The 17,272-nt window shown below is 37.1% G+C and overlaps 1 protein-coding gene across 1 annotated transcript in view; it reads right to left on the bottom strand.

The window, feature by feature from the left end:
• The window catches only part of LOC134533756 (adenylate cyclase type 2), a 507,221-nt gene extending 492,124 nt beyond the window's left edge, over nt 1-15,097 (bottom strand). The window contains exon 1 of the mRNA XM_063371388.1: nt 14,953-15,097. The gene's annotated coding sequence lies outside the window, so the exon portion shown is untranslated. The remainder of the gene's footprint in view (nt 1-14,952) is intronic.
• Between the last annotated feature and the right edge of the window lie 2,175 nt (nt 15,098-17,272).

The following is a 17,272-nucleotide window of genomic DNA, read 5'->3' as shown; positions in this document are numbered from 1 at the left end:
TAGGAGAGGCAGTAGGCTGCGAAAACATTTTTTTTTACACGTGAACCACAATGTTCCAGATGAGCTTGAAAAAATTTGACGTCACCCGATAGACGTATTCCAATATTCTTGCAACATTACAGAAATTCTTTCATATCGAATGTTCTGTACGAATTAAACTTAACCCTTTTAATCCAGTTTCTCCTTGAATTTTTTGACTGTTTCCGCCCAGTCGTCCACGAACTGACGAGGAATGGTTTTTCGTATGAGATGTTGTGCCCTTACTACATCAACCTTGATCGACACGTTTCACAGAAATTCGTGCTCCAACACGTTAAAAAAATATATTTTTGTGTATCTTTACCAATAATTATTATTAAACTAGCCATGTGTTATTTTTCGAACTTAAACAACGAAAGTTTATGCCTCTCCATACATGCAGATATGTATGAGGCATGTATTTATGTTTGAAACATGCATGTTTTAAGCAACTTATGTATGTTTTATGCATGTAATTATGTTTTATGCTTGCATCTATGTATATTTTATGCACGTATGTATGTTTAAGACGTGCATGTATTTATGTTTTATGAATGCGTGAATGGTTTTATTTATGCATGTTTGTCTATTATTTTGTAGATATGGTTATCAACTCAAAAGCTGGCTTTGGAATCAAAAACACGTTTGATAAAGTTTAAGTGGAAGTGTGACTGAAAATATTTACTTTAAAGTTAGCCGATAGGCTCTCGCGTCAAGACTTATCGTAAGATTTGCCAATAGTGGGGCAGAATGCGCCGCACTGTTAGTCCACCCGCCTCACAGCGGCGTTGTGAGGAAGAGGGAGGTACAGGCGCTGGCCCTGTGTCGTTATTCATTGGCGGCTAACTTCTTCGAAGAAGGTATCAAGAACCTTTTTTTTTACATGAAAAATTCCTCATTCGTCTTTGCCATTATGTAGAAAAATAAGTAACACCCTGCTGAACTTATGGTGATAAAATTTGTGTATTATGTATGTTAATTTGTATTTTTTTATATAGCCCATCGGAGGTTAAAAAAAAACGGAAGTCGCATGACACGGAAATTTGTAACAACCACAGTACTGCCATCTGTGGTGGATGGCACGAATCAAAGTTCATAAAGCCAATGGGAAACTGTTTAGTATTAATTGTTTCATTGGTTCTAACAAAATTTTAAATATTCCCTTTGTATAAAATCAGGTCCAAATTTGGAATTTTAGTATTTGGTCAACTCATTTTCACTTTTATCGGAGCTGTTTTTTTATATACTTAATAATTTCTCTCTGCAAACAGAATGATTCGATAGTCGACGTAGCTGCTCCAGCAACCAATTCTAGCGGCGGGTGTGGAAACTACGTTAGATGTGCGTCAAGAAATGTAGTTGAAAACACAATTTGCGTATATATTTATCACGCTTGGCATTATTTTAAAGAATTCTACTTTGAATTTCGTGTCCGAGTTCCGTATTGTAAGTGTACTTGCAGCGTAAGAACACGTGAATTTTCTCGCTACCGATGCTAGATGTTACACATCTCTGGCGAGTACTGGAAGATTCGATAACATTTTTTTTAATTTACATGCCACACAGCACAGTCAACGAATGCATAGCTTCTTACTAGGACTCGCTAAAGTCCTGCCAAAAGGCTGCACATCTGAAACTGCTTCCGTAGGGATTCGAACTCATATTCCCTAATTTCTTTACATTTATTAACTCCCCCTGTAAATTCAATGATTTATACTCAGTATAGCGCGGGTTGGAGCCTCGTTGCTAACCGGCTTTTTTCTTTAACTGCAATACAGCGACTCTGGCGCGAAAGACTGCCATTCAAAAATAAACAGCTTGAGTTCAAATATAGTACATAGTACGTTAAATTGATTCATATCCAGCATATGATGTAACTAGAGACCGAAAAAATTCGTGGTATTAATTTCGTGTTACGCTAAAATTCAAATAAGTGTACCTTAGTGCTGCTTCTGGATTTATTCGCTGTTAATCTGGAGGTCTCTGGGTCAATTAGAGACTATTAATCAAAGAAGTATCGAACTGCAAGTAACTCAGTTAAATGTGTCTCATACGTCAGCAGCCAATGAACAAGTGACGTTTTCCCGAGCATTCAGAGGATCTTGGAGATAATTGAAACCGCGAATTTTTCCAGCCCCTAAATATAACGTGTAGTATTTACTGTTCAAGTCAAATGTGAAGTTCGTGTATTTATTTAACACAGAGTCTCACTACTTTAAGTAAAATGCAAGATAATGAATGCCCTGGCTCCAACAAGGTTGAGACTTGCCGCTGCAGCCACTGGCCTGACAGTATCACGCACGTGTAAGTAAGAGATAAATATTTCATTACAAAATGAAAAGTTCAGTACTTACTGAACTTAGTGCTGAAAACAGAGGTCTGGGAAGCAGAGTTGGAATCTTGTATTTCGTTACTTTGACAAGACGGAAAAAAAAAATGTCTCTGTAACTAATGTTTTCGACATGTATTTCCGACAAGAAAACGAATATCTTTAATCTCGGGCAGGGTGTCTCTTCGGCTGAAGATTTTGGACCGCTTAAAACTCGTAAATGATTAAAGCTCCAGAGTTGAAGTAAATATATCTTAGTAGAGCAGACTTTGCTCGTGGTCGTTACGTATGACTCACCCGGTTTACACTTGCAGTGACGACGTAATTAGCGTTAGTGGGGAGCGTCGAATTGAAGTCAGTGAGAGCTTAGTCCCCGAACTATAGCTTCTGCGAAGTACATGTTTTTAGTGTCGCAAATTTTCTGGCGTGGCCGCCCGAACTTCAAGGAAGACGTTCATCGAATTCACGTCAAAAAAAAATAAGCAACATCAATGTTGTTAATTTTTTTTATTATTTCATACGAAACTTTCCCGTTCAGCGCGATGGAAATTCACGAAAAAAAACTCCTGACGGCTGTAGTTTAAAATACAGCCTACCCAGAATTATTTCAGCATATTTTCCGATAAGGCGATGTTTTATTTTTGCGAACCGAAAGTGTCTGTTCGGAGCACGACCTCCGACTACGTGGGCAGGCTGGACGAAAAGTCGGCAAACGACCCTAATTGTCTTACTTCCGCTTTCCCGATAGAACTGCCATTAGGAGGAGCATCTCTCCGTGTTTGCACGCGCGCGTGTCACTCTCCCCTCCCCTCCCCACTCAAGCTAATTGAGCGGGAGAAACCACAGTCCCTGCACACGACGTGACGGGTTTGAAGTGGAGTGTGGGGTCAAGGAGTATCGACGGTGCAGTTCGTCGAAGCAAAAGTTGTTTTATTTTTTTTAATTTTCCGTGGTGCTAAAATAACACCAAACGCAAAGTTAAAGCGTCCATGTGAAAGTACATAAAAAATGCCTTTGGTGTCATATTACACTAAAACGCTAAAGAAAATTGTAAAACATTCTTCTTTGTTTATTGGCGTCATTTTTCACAACGGATTTGCTAAATGAAACATTTGATTTTGCATAAATAGTTTTATTAAAAAATAATATCTTAACCCTTTGACTACCATTTTTATTTTTTTTAAATTCTATCTTATCTTTACATTACCTTGTCAAATGACCCAAATATTGATGGTTAGTTTTTAGTATGACGTTGGGGAAGGGAAGAGGGGACATGGGACATATGTGTCCCAGTGGGATTTGGCATTGGGTCATAGAGATCGACACCGCCTGTATATTTATTGTAGAAACTTATCAAATAATTGCCGGAAACTGTAATCTTGGTCCCATCTTTCTGCCGTCTAGTTTTTTATATACAGTAGTGTCATGGCAGTTGCCAAGGTCAACTAATGCCTTGCTATCCTGCCGTCAATTTTTGATGATCGTTGGCTAGAAATTCATACTGTCCCTTTTCTAACTTTCTACTGTTGACTTTAGGAAAGATTTTACGGGTTGATATGCACCTACCTAAATCTGGATACAATGTAGTGTTTTCAAGTAGAACACTTGTGAAAAAACGGTCAAATACTAATATTTTCCAACTTCATAACAACTCTTTCCCCAAGTGTTGAATAATTTTGAAGCACTTGTGACGTGTCTTTTTCAGAGTATGTATCAAAATCATGTGTGTAATCTTTATGTGAATCACAGCGTTCCAATATTTTTTTCCGCGTTTTATTGGCTTCATGGGGTGGTACTGCTTCAAAGAAAACCTCCCCTTGAACTTAGTTATAGAGTAATATATGCTTTGATATAGGCTTTTTTCCCTCGCATTCGGGAAGGTAAATTTCAGGCAAGAAACCAAGTTAATTACGTAATATGTTTTAGAAGCACCAGTAGAACATAACTTGTAAAATATTTCTTGACATTGCAGTCTTGATTGTCTCATTTCCAAACGATGGGTGATGAGACCAGTTGTCAGATAAGCTGTAAAGCTTATTGTAGTACATAACCATTATAATAATACCCACAAGCATCATACTTTCATGTGGGTCTGTATCAACATTGTTGGCTTGTTTTGTATTTTCATCGTTTTTCTGCCCTACTCTTTTCTTATGTAGTACATCTAACCTTTGGTTGGTGCACTGGCGGATTAAAATAAGTAGCTTTGGGGGGAAATCTGATACCTGTACTGCAACCTGCAAGGTTTCCAGAGCCAAAATGGATTCTTGCTGAAGGAGATGCCGTTACCTACGAGGAGATGGCAGGGCTCGAACCTGCATCTTCCGACCTCCATACCACTGTAATTTATTGGACGAAAAAAGTAAATGCTCAAACGAATGGCTATGCAAATACTACCATGGCCTGAAGTGGGACGAAGGTAAAATTCCGTACCACCAAGTGAAAAAACTCTAGATGATCTGCTACTGCAGAATCCGCGTGGAATTATTTATGCCATCGTACCTGAGCAGAATAAATGGCTGAGCAAGCTGTGTGAAGCACAATAACTCTGAGCGCATTAAATATCAGTGCAACAGGTGTTGTAGCTAGTTTATACACTATGGAAAATTTAAAAGACACGTTTTTTTTTTTTTTTTTTTTTGCAAAGGACTGGTTAAATATTATCAGAATTAAACTGCATATTCTGTGGCGAAATATTCCAAGTGCAAAACGTCATGAAATATACCATTGTCATCTTAATGAAATCGATAATTCTTCTCTGTGTGAAAAATGAGGTGAATTAATGAGTCGACCTGATAACTTGAAAAGACATGTCAAGACATTTAAAGGACTTACTTTAATTCGTAGGTAGCAGATGCGGAAATCGAGAAACGATAAAGACTTAAGTAATTTGCTTTTTTTGTACTTGTAGTAGTGCAGAATTTATGTAATAAATTTTTATTTGTAGTTTTGATATTTTATTTCTTGAATGTGTCACTATTGTGGTATTTAGAATTAAATTATCTTTTTTTCATTGACCAAGGATTGAAGCAAAGACAGAAATCCATTGATTCAATCAGTAAAGAAATTAGTGATTTTTTGATGAGTTTTGAAATTTTTTTCCGAATTTATAGCTAAATAATTACAACTTTCCAAGATGGCCATCAATATGCCATAATCGGCTTACAGGAGGCTGATGGTAGAGAAATTTAAACTTATATTAGAACTTTCCACCATATTTATTGAAATTAATATTTTTACAAAATAAAATTAAAAATTTTGCATTTATCAAGTATCGAACCAAGGACAGGAATCTATTGAATCAATCAGTATATTAATTGATGATTTTTTTAAGAATTTTGGAATTTTTCCCGAATTCATAGCTAAATAATTATGAATTTCCAAGATGGTGCCCAAATTTCAAGATGGTGGGCGCCACAATGAAAAATTATTGCTGCACTCTAGCTGGTAAAAATTAAACTAACATGGCGGCAGCGCAATGCACTCTAGCAGACGAAAACTAGATGGCCGACATGATTTCATAATATCTGGCGATGTATTGGCATTAGTGGTGGGAGTTCAGTCTGTTCGTGGCTTCCGTGTAGGAATGATTGGTCGCCATTTTTATTTTTGCCCTCATTAGGTTCAAACCGAGGACTCCGAGCTCCATAACGTAATTGCATTTATTAGTTAAACTTTATTAATTTAATTTTTTATACAATTTAGACTAAGAATTTTTAAGATGGTGGTCGTATCGAAAATTGCAATAGTGATGTGATAATTCAAAATTACTGAACGTTCTAGAAAACAAAATGGTGGAAAACAAAATGGAGTATGTGAAATTCAAAATGGCAAAATCCAAATTGGCGGATCCAAGATGGCGGATCCAATATGGAGGACAGGGTCATGGTTAAAAGTCAAGGTCATCCAATATGGCCGCCGTTGCATCACAATTCAAGATGGCGGATTCCATCCACAAATCCACAATCCTACTCCTGCAGCTGGAAATATTTATTTATATACTACTTTTATATTTATGTTTTTTTTATGGTTACCGTATAAGACAAATAGAAAAATAGGTTTTTACCTCTTACAAATTATAAAATTTTAACTTTCCTCAGTTTTCAAATAAACATTTTGAAACGAGGTTGTTCATTGTAATAAAAAACTTTACGATTAATTTGTAAATGTAAGAACTTGTACAAACTGCCGGGTAGTTCAAGCTGGGACTGCTACGTCACATTTTATTTTTGTGGTTGAGTATAAATAGACTTAATGCCAGCAGTTTTTGTTGGAGGAGGGGGAGGAAGTAGGAGCAGACTCGCGCGCAAAACTAAACTTTATCTCAATCCTCAAACAAACTCACACTTAATGACTTGAGCGGAATGTCGACCCACGACCTTCAGGACCAAAATCACACCTCGGCCAGCTCTATCATGACTTCACCGGACTGCATAGACTAATGTGTAGAGGCAGGCATTTTTCGCGTATAAAGCTGAACGCCTGTTAGATCGCAACGAGGTATACGCGCACCAGCGGTTTCTTCCTTGTGATTGGCGGCCGTCTGGGAGAGAAGTGGCTGCTTTGTTCGGCTGAGCCACTCAGGACGCATTTGCTTCCACAATGAATTACTGTGATTGGTGTTTTAACAATCGTCATGTACCTGAAAGAAACTCGCCCAATTACGAAACACAGACGATGCTACAGTGTTTTAACTTTGTGCTTGCTTCGGAATCTTTTCGCGAAATTTGCATGGCCCTACTAATGTGTCGTTGGACGTAGCTCTAAAACATATTCTGTAAGCACGCTGTTGTGTGTTTTCCGCTTGCCTTTAAACCAGTCGTTTGGCCCACGGCTCAGCCAATCATATTATATTTTTTTACAGTTGGTTCGAGCGACGTGAAGCAAGGGTTGCCGTCTAGCACTACACATAAAAAAAAAAAACATTTCTGTACTTCTACGAAAGATTCCTTTCTAAACCAGTTGCCAAAAAAAAAGTTTTGTAATAATACAATAAAGATATTGTAACTTTGTACAACACATGACTATGGTTATTTTCGCATACATGAAACACGTTTTCCGAGATTATACTAAGTATTTCTCACGAAAATCGTACATAATTTTATATTTTAATTGATGTTTCATTCAAGCATAATTTTTATACGTACTCTAAATTCACAATCACAAATTTTCAAGGACAGTCTGTATAGGGTTATGAATCAGCATGGGGTTATAAATCTGTATAAGGCTAGGAGAAATAATTTTATATGTTTTAAGTTCATCTTAAAGCGTGGTATATTACTTTTATTAAAATTATTTTTTCCTGTTTTTTAGTCTTGTGTGTGCATCGTCATCCAGTTCTGAGCTATGTTGAATGTTACAAATCTCTAGCTCATCAAGAAGTTAGTTTAAAATCGAACAGACAAACAAACAGGCATACACGAAAGCGAGTTAAATGAAAAGTGGTAGAATGTGGTCCGAAGAAGCTAGTGAGAGCTGTCAGAAGCTGGTACCTGAAACACAGATGCAACCAACTCCTGTGTGCGGCCTCTGGTTGGAACACGTGTGCACGTCTCACAAGCTCGTCGACGTTTGTAGCTGAAGCCTAGCTGATGCTAGAACTATCCTGGAAGCAAGGAGACGTTATTTATACGGTTGTGGGTCGGTGCGTGCAACGACCCGCAGTGAGTAACTGTTGACTCCAGTTCGAACTTGCGTAAGGTGAACTGTTGTTTTCATTCCAAGCTTTGTTTAACGACGTGTAGTTAACTAAACCAGCTCGTGTTCTCATGGCGAAATGCTTTCCTGCTCACGCAACTAACTGAGCTGTCTAGCTTAGTTGGGTGTTAGTCAGACATAGTGCTTAGCTTTGAGAACCCCGTAATGAAAATATCTGCTTTATTTTACTGAAACAGTTTTTTAACTATATATACCCGGTGTTGCCCGAGCTAAACAAATCGTAACGTAAGGAAAATCACTGCACAGTTTCAAGTCCGAAGGACATATACTTGAAAAACGGGGAATTTGGATCTTTAACGTTGCGGCAAAATTTTGTAGGACTTATAGTTGAAAAACGTGAAATTTTTATTTTTAACTTTCTCGAAACCCCTCTTGGGAGATGATTTTCTAAAAATTACATTTTGGTTGATATTGTTACGAGGATACTGCATGCGGTTCAACGAGGCAGGCCAGCTCGCCAGCCAGTCGCGCGCTCACCTGCGAGGGGGGGGGGGGAGGGGGCGTGGTCCATTACCGTTACACGCCTACTCGTATTAGCAACGGCGCCTCGCTACCCCCTCCCCACTCCCACTTCCCCATTCCACCCTCCGTGCTTCTAAAGGGTTTGGCATGTTCCCAGAGTCCCGCCTGCGTGGAGTGGCGTAACTAGAGAGCCACTGTTCTGGGAGCTTCGGGTGTCAAGTTGACCCTGATGACGCGACACTTAAAAGGGGTGCGAGACGTCTCCAGAAGTGGGACTGAGGGGTAAAATACGGCGACGCCAGCCTCCGAGGAGTGAAGTGAGGAGGGCGAGTGACCCCTGGGTGAGCGAACCAAGCGACGGAGACTGGTGCATCGGGACTGTGTTGTGTGTGCGGCGGACGAGTAAGTAGTGAGAGGCAGTGTGTGAGTAGAAAGGTGCGCGGTAAGAGACGAGCATTAGGGAAAGCCACTGTCGAGCCGAGCTCCAGTGGGGAGAGTAAACTGAGGACAAAATGAAAGAGTGATTAATTTGCTGTCAAACATTTTAAGAGATATAATATAATTAATGGTGTAAATTGTAGTTTATAAATAAAACTGTATTTAATTAAACGGGATATTTTTTTTCAAATGTGTGCTCCTACTCGTAACCATATACATGTAATATAAGGAATATTCCTGTCGATTTTTAAGTTTGTAGGCATATAGGGACTTAAAAACGGAAATATGGTTCTTTAACGCCCCCACAACCTCTCTTGGGAGCTTATTTTCGCAAAATCCGTTCTTAGCGGATGCTTACATAGCAAAAAGTGTATACATGCAAAATTTTAAGTCAGTAGGTCTTATACTTCCAGAGAATTCATGATGAGTGAGTCAGTGAGTGGTATTTGGCTTATATATTTATGTGTATATTTTGAACAAGGTAAACAAAATAATATGAATGTTTTGCGGTACACAGCACACTGTTAATACTCAAAGATTATCCTTGCGAGTGCATGTTAACGTACGCAACTTCAGCACCCTTAAATGTACGATGATATTTATAAATTTACGAAGATGTATGAATAAAATGCAACAGGTGAACTCCATCCATTTATTCAAAATTCAAACAGTGTGTAAAGCAACGTGTTTTACAAATACACATCACGAACGAAAGAGCGCCATTTTCACGTTGCGAAATTTTGGAATGTTCCCGATAAACCGATAGTCACAATATTGAACATTTGTATTGCCAGTGTAGTTGTTCGTTTGTACCCATATATAAAAGTCAAAAAAAAATTATTTTTTTACTGCCATTTTTAAAAAATAAGTGACGTTTTACTTTACCCCAGGCATAATGAAAAATAAAAAAGCTGCTGTCGAAATAATAACTTTTATTTCTCTTTAGTTAAATAAAACGCTTGAGAGATTATTGTTCGGTTTTTACATTATAAATAAAAAACATAAATTCATTAAATTTATGGTAAAAAATGTATGTGTAAAATTATTTAAAAACTTTGAGTTTATAATAAATGACTGAATAAATCATATCATTTTCCATTATTATGCACACATGTACATAATGTTTACCATTAAATATAAATGCAAATTTGTTTGAAAAAAGAAGCATCAATTAAAACACGTATAAGCTATGACAAGTAAATTTGAAAGAATGCGATTCATTTATTTTATTCGCTGTAAAATAACATTGAATTATAAAACAATAATTAACATTTTTGACAATTTTGTCTGGAAAAATATTTGGAAATTACTGTATTAATATATAAATCAATGAAAACATTGATTTATTAGAAGTTTCCAAACGAACTTATTTAATTTCGGCCTTTTAACTTCGTCTGAAGTTATGAAGTTTGAAATCATAAGTTTGTATGAAATGCTTACAATAGTTGCAAATTTAATAGTTATGTATTTTTCTGAATCACTTTGCCGATATCATTATTGTGTACAGTTATGCTATCTCCGATACAAACTTGAGAAGTTTTATCATTAGGGGCGTGATATTTGTAAAATTGATCACCTCGTGTGTTGATATGCACTGTTGTACGTTCGGGATTTTGACGCTGAACAAGGTTAGGTTCAGAATAAAAATTTTCCAATGTTTATAGTAAAAAAAATCATGGTAATTTATTCTTGGAAACAAAATACCCTCATTTCACCCGAAACAAGAAAATGTCCGCAAGTTTACGAACAGTGGTTTGTGTATAGATATGAAGTCCGGGAAGCTACTCGCACATTAGAAACCAACGTGGCCTACTAGAGTCAACATAGACGCACTACTGCCAGTGAGTATGAAGTTTGTCACGGCTGAGTATTCTCAGTTCGAGCCAGTGAGCACAGCTAGTTTCGGCCTAGCAGGCGGGGAACATTAGCCTGAGAGCCCATTACACAATCACCTGCGGCAGAGCACACGTTAACATTTACTATAATAACGTTAAAAGCTTTTTAATTAAAAGAAACGCCAAACTTTTCTTAACTTTTACGTTTAGTTCAAACAAGACTAAATGAAAAGGAATTGCGCTGGAGCGGAAAGATACTTGGAGTAATTTGGTCAGTGCCTACTGCAAACTAAACCAATTTTTTTTTTTTTTGTTTTTTTTTGTTTTTTTTGTTTTAACTTATTCAATTTGGTCACGCAATTCGTCCTACGTTCATACAGAAACTGCAACTTCTTCGTGTTTATGAACGACCAAACGTTGTGTACCTAATTGTAGTAGAACCCATGTGGTATCATCATGATTACGCATCAAGTCTGTGAAGTTGAAATGTTTTAATTATGCGTGTGCATGAAGGCTTGCGCAACAAGTCTAAATAAACTATTGAAAATACTATACGCCATTGCTATTTTACAATGTGTGTTATTGAGAAAAACTGATGACTGGACAAACAAAGGGAATACACAAAACAAGCCATCAAACAAGCCAGAATCAGAAAATGTCAGATGTTAAGTGCATAGCCAGCACTGAGAATGACGTGGAAGGAATTGTAACAGTATCACAGCATAAACTAACACAGTGAACTGACAACGGAAATGACAATCTTCCCTGTTGCAAGAATCATTCAAAGAACGTATCCAAATAAACTTAACACCTCACCATGACAAAAATATTCACATTTATTTTCCCCGTAGCTGAAACTATTCTATCTAAAGCCAATCCGTAGCTTTCAACACGTGTATGATAGCGATGTCAGTCTGCAACTAGAGAAGATTCTTCGTGTTAATAGTTGCCTATTGGCAGGCGCTGCTCCCTTTACTTTTTACGCACTTTTTTTTAAGGACGCCTGCATTTATGAGTATACGTTTTAAAATAAAATAAAAATAATGTTTCTTAACCATCTAGTTTATTTTTGATAATTTTTTCTTCACCAAATAAACTATTATCCTAGATGTTTCGAATTTAATAAGGTAGGACAAACATACTGTTATATTTATAGTTACGCATACCTGATTTTTCGGTAGGAACGAAAATGGGTATCAGCAACTGAATCGTTAAAACAGCAAACTTGTAAAATCAATTGTATATTTAACTAACTGTATAAAAAACGGTAAAAAACTTTTAAAAAATCGAATAGCTTACAAAAAAAAACATTTGACTTGGTTTTCACTGATTCTGTTCTTTTTTGTAGCATTTTATACAGTTCAATTCCCGAAGCTTCCTGATTTCCACTGAGGTTTTTTCCGAGTGTGAATTCACAGTAACTGCACTTCCAAGACACCCATTAAACCAGTGCTTCAGTTAGGCTGCAGATTGTTCGAAAAACGTGTTTTGCAAGAAACCTCTTAATGTGTTAGCAACCTGTGTTCCTTGGAAGAAAAAAATATATATTCCAGAAGAGTCAGAAATAAAATTTTTAGCACAATTTACGAAATTTAAAGTTAATTTTGAAGATTCTAGGCGTGGTCAGTGACATCTTAAAGACGATTCTCTCTTAAAATACATTTTGTATCATACTTTATACAAACATATCTTTAAAGAGGATAGCAGTTGCAGTAGCGTCATAAACTCTACCAATAATACTGTCAGATATCTGCTATTAGTATAACAGAAATTTTCATTAAAGCGAAAAAAAATTCATACCAGTTCAGTGCCTTGCATTCGATGTGTGTTCAAAAATAACGGGAATTTTGTAATTTCGCGGGTTGTATTAGTCCGATTTGCACATTTTTTCGTTAAATGCGTTGGTAAACATGTCTGAAGAGTATCTGTACATTGTTAGCCAGATTGTATGTTTAGTTTGTTGTCGGCTATCAAAAAGTTCAAATGTGTTTTGTAACTATCGGCGATTTATTTTATTTATTTGTTTAAGAAGCTGAAACTGATAATTTGCATGAAAAGTTTTTATAAGAATAGAGTAAATATTAGAAATTTTTTATAAATGTTAAATATTGTTTTTGCGACAGAAACACTCAACTTCAGACGAGGACTGGAAGTCCGAGAAGCAAACGCAGGTCCAGAAAGCGCGGCTACCTGCACAATGCCGGCGTACGGCGGGAAGTCACCAACTAGGAGTCTGAAGCCACTTTTCAGACCTGTTTACCAACACGGCAACAGAAAAGAATTGCGCTAGTCGAACTAATACAATCCGCGATATTAAAAAAAAATTCCCGTTACTTTTTGAGCACACCTCTCAAGCACAACTAACACGAGTCGGTTTCTATATTAGCGTTTCCTTTGTTCGTTGCGTCAAAAGTGCCAAACAAGCTTAAGGTAGGTAGGTTCCCTCTTGAGAACGGGCTGAAGTTTGTTACGAGATATTATTTTTAAACCGGTTGTGGTTTAAATGATATATACTCTAAACATGAATGGATGGCTTAGCTATAATTTAAAGTGATGAAGATAGTGTTGTACTATGTAAAGTTTCCAAGTCTAACACAGCGTTTAGCTTTAAAATAACATTCGTTATAACTGTAAAACTCTCCCTGGTGTATTAACGGTGAGTTAAAGCAACATCCGTAGGCTTGCCTGAGTTTACAAACCCTAATTATTTAAAAGGTAAAATCACCCCGAGATCAGTTTATTCATATAAAATAAATACCACACTTTTTAATTGAGGAATAAATTGCAATTTAGTAATGGAAAATCTAAATGTTGGTCTTTTCCTGAATTTTTTAACAATATTTCCGTCTATTTTATTATATAATTTCTTTTAATTAATTCAAAAATCATTTTTTACTACTTCACTGAAAATAAATTACTAAACTGTAGTGACTGCTTATATAGTATTTACTGTTGTAATGAGAATTAATATGTGTTTATTGCATGTAAATATTTTTTAATGTATGTATACAATTAATAATTCATCCCTGGTAAAATTAGTTTTTTACAATTATTTTACTGACATCGAAATGTATTTTTTACTGTTCAGATTTTTTCCGTGAGCTTTCATTAGACAGGGGTGTAGTTAGTATGATCACTTTGTTGCGTTTATTTATTCTCTTTGAAATGAGACACAAGCTAACCTCTAAGGTGTTTTTATATGGTTTTCTTTCAATTACAAAATGCCATTAAAATTTTTAAGTAGTTAGGCTTTGCTATAAAGCTAAAGACGATAATCAAACATTTATTGAAGTTTTATTCCTCCTAAGTTGTGTCATTCGGGTCTTGGAAAATTTTATTGTAATTTTACTATTATATATATATAGTTAACTGTCTCATTTTTTCAAGAATGTTTCACTGTTGACAACGAATAGTCTGCTTAGTTTCATTATTCTCCCTTTTCTTAATACAAAGTGGTGAAAATATTCCATATGTGTTATCAGAAGATTATTCAGACATTGATTCACTTCTCCAGATTTATGGTAGTATTCATGTTAGATAAAGTAGCTAAACACATATAATCATATTTTAAACATTTTTCTTACCAAAAAGCGAAAGGTTTTGAGTTTACGGTTGGAGTTGTGCTATGTTTAAGTAAATTATATTGTATTAAATAAAAACTTCTTGAATTGTTCATTTAAATGTTTCCCTGGTAACATGTTGACAGTGCAGCTATTTGATAATTTCTTTCGTATATGGCTAAATAATGGTATCTATAGAATTAAGTTCTCCTTTTTTGTTTTTTCAAAGATACGAGATAAACCTCACGTTTTAAAATGTTTACCCATATAACATAGTTTCAGGCAGCAAACCTAACTAAAATATTTATTTTTATTTTTAGTGCTGAAAGAAGTTTAAGTAAAAAAAAAATGTTGTGTTCTTATTTTATATGTAAATCTATGCACAGAATCATTTGTTTTGAAAATCCTTGCAAGTATTTGTGTTTTGTAAACGAAAAGCAAGTGCTACAAACGTGAGATTGATCCGTAAGGATTATTCGTAATTCGTGTATAAACAGCGGCAAAATGATTGACAAAAAATTGCTTCGAACGCATGAATAAACATTTAGGTATTGGAAAATCCGAAGATATATTTAGTTAATTGGCTACTTACCGTAAATACGAGAGAGACTGAAGTGGGGACCGTCGGACACGGAGGTGTGAGGAGGAGAAGAGACGAGCGGGACAGCTGGCCGCTGTCGCTAGACGCCTCGTGCCAGGATAAGCTACCGCCCCGCGCACACACACACACCCCAAAACACGACCGGCCGCGGGCGAGACAGCGGCGCGACTGACAACATTCCCGCCGCGTCCCGGCGTGCTTCGCGCGCCGCCGCACCGCAGCGCTGCCGTCGCTTCCCCCGGCCACGGCGGGTTGCCGCCCACTCGGGCGCCTGCTCCAGCCTGCTCCGGCCCGCCATGCAACGGCACGGAAAAGGAGACGTATCACGTCCACGGAGACTTATCTCCCGGAACGACTCACACTATCGCACCTGTTGCTTCCACAGCGCACGGAAACATATCAAATGGCAGCCAGTGAGATTGCATTTTAAGGTTACATTTTGCTTCAATAATATATCACGGGCAGAATATAAATATATAATTAAAATAGACCACAACTCTTAGGGCCCTGCCACCACCTCCATCTACTCGACTGCCCGCCGGTGATTGTGGAGGAGGGCAGATGCGGTGTGGCCTCCTTCACGTCTTCAGCAAAGAATGGAGCCTGAAATTGTTACTTTACTTTACAACAAGCTAGCCTGTAAAAAAAATCAGGTGAGCATTTATATCTAGGCAAGCTATTTTGTAAAGTTTAACTTGTTGTAGCACATGTTGAACATACTGATGGTTTATTCTCCACGTGTGTAATGGAGGGATCCAGTGGTGCAATGCAGACTCGACCAAGTGTGGGAGGGTAAGAGAGTGCTGTTGTTTTCCTACAACCACCCTCGGGAGTCGGCTGGGGAGGCAAAAATATATCGACGTCATTTGCCTGCAGTCCAATTATCCCTCCGAGCAGGGGAGGATAGGACAGCACTGCCGTGTTCCTACAACCACTGCTCAGAGGCATCAGCAGTGCTCTGACTACTGGATGGAAAATCAGGGGGGAAATTTGGAAGAAAAAGAGAAGTTGATTTAGGTGGGATGAGTCGAGACACGAGCTAGGAAAGGGCAGAGATTGTTATGCCCCCAAAAGAATGTACTGACACTATCTTCAGAAAGCCAATGCTTATCATATTCTGAAAACAATCTCCGTAAACATGGCGAAGCCTCGCGAAAGCAAATGATACTGGCTGCTAAGTACCCGAGAATTTGAAGGAGGCAATCAAGGTGATGAGCACGTCAAGTGATGCACAAAGAGATGCTATAGACGGGGACAAAGTCGGTCACATGGACAGACGGAGATACTTTTATACAACATTGACGTAGAAGATAGGTTTAGGGGGTCTGCAGAGGATTAAATTCAGGCAGATATATTTTTGTAATTTTTTGCACAATGGATTAGCTTTTGTCTGGGGAAAATTACTTTTACCTGGGTGCGGAAAAAAAAGGCACAGGTAATATTGATTTATTTTATTATGATAAAATTAGTTTTACCTGGTTCGTGTCAACAGGTCAGGTACAACTAATGTAAAATGGTTCAAAGTTACGGATTGGGATTAACCAACTGGTCTGTGAGAGTTATTTAGCAGCAAGGCATTAATGTTAGTCGGATATTATCGGTAATATTGCCTACCTGGTAAATAACAATGCAGTCTGCTCAGTCTCAAGTCTGAGGTACTGACTGCACTGACTTTGTTGTTACTTGTAGCGTCATGCAACAAGTAGTGACCTAGTGAGGGCATGGGGAGAGGTGCATTTGCAAGTTACTTTTAAAAGTAACTAATAACTAGCTTAGACGAAATAAGGCAGCCACGTGTAACTTTGTGGCTCGCGGGCTGTGGCATGGGAGGTGAACTTAAAAATAACCCAGATTCGTGGGATGTTGCAGATGGCTGGGCGCAATCACGTCTCCATGCAAGTGTCTGGGGCTTGGAGAACTTTCTCAATACTCTGTGAAACTAAAAGTTATAGAGACTTATACATGATTGTAGCCATTTTTAACACTACAAAGTATTTTTGTATTTAAATTAAATATAAATATGTTAAATAAAAATAGGCATACTGAGAAATAATAAGAGGCATACTGAAAAAAGATATAATTCCTTCGCATATTAATATATACTCATTTTTATAAGAGTTCTACTTAAAAATATGTAATACCTTTACTAATTTTTAATATTAAACACATTTTTGTAATTATTTAATAAATATTAAGTAATATTTGAAAAAGAAATAAAATCTTCTCTTTTTTAATTCTACACACTTTTTTATGAATACTTAATAAGTATAAAGGAATACTGAAAAAGAAACTAAGTGAATACTACACATTA

Source organism: Bacillus rossius, chromosome 7 (assembly GCF_032445375.1).
Source record: "Bacillus rossius redtenbacheri isolate Brsri chromosome 7, Brsri_v3, whole genome shotgun sequence".
In the NCBI taxonomy this organism is placed as follows: domain Eukaryota; kingdom Metazoa; phylum Arthropoda; class Insecta; order Phasmatodea; family Bacillidae; genus Bacillus; species Bacillus rossius.
This window is presented reverse-complemented; position numbering and strand designations above follow the sequence as displayed.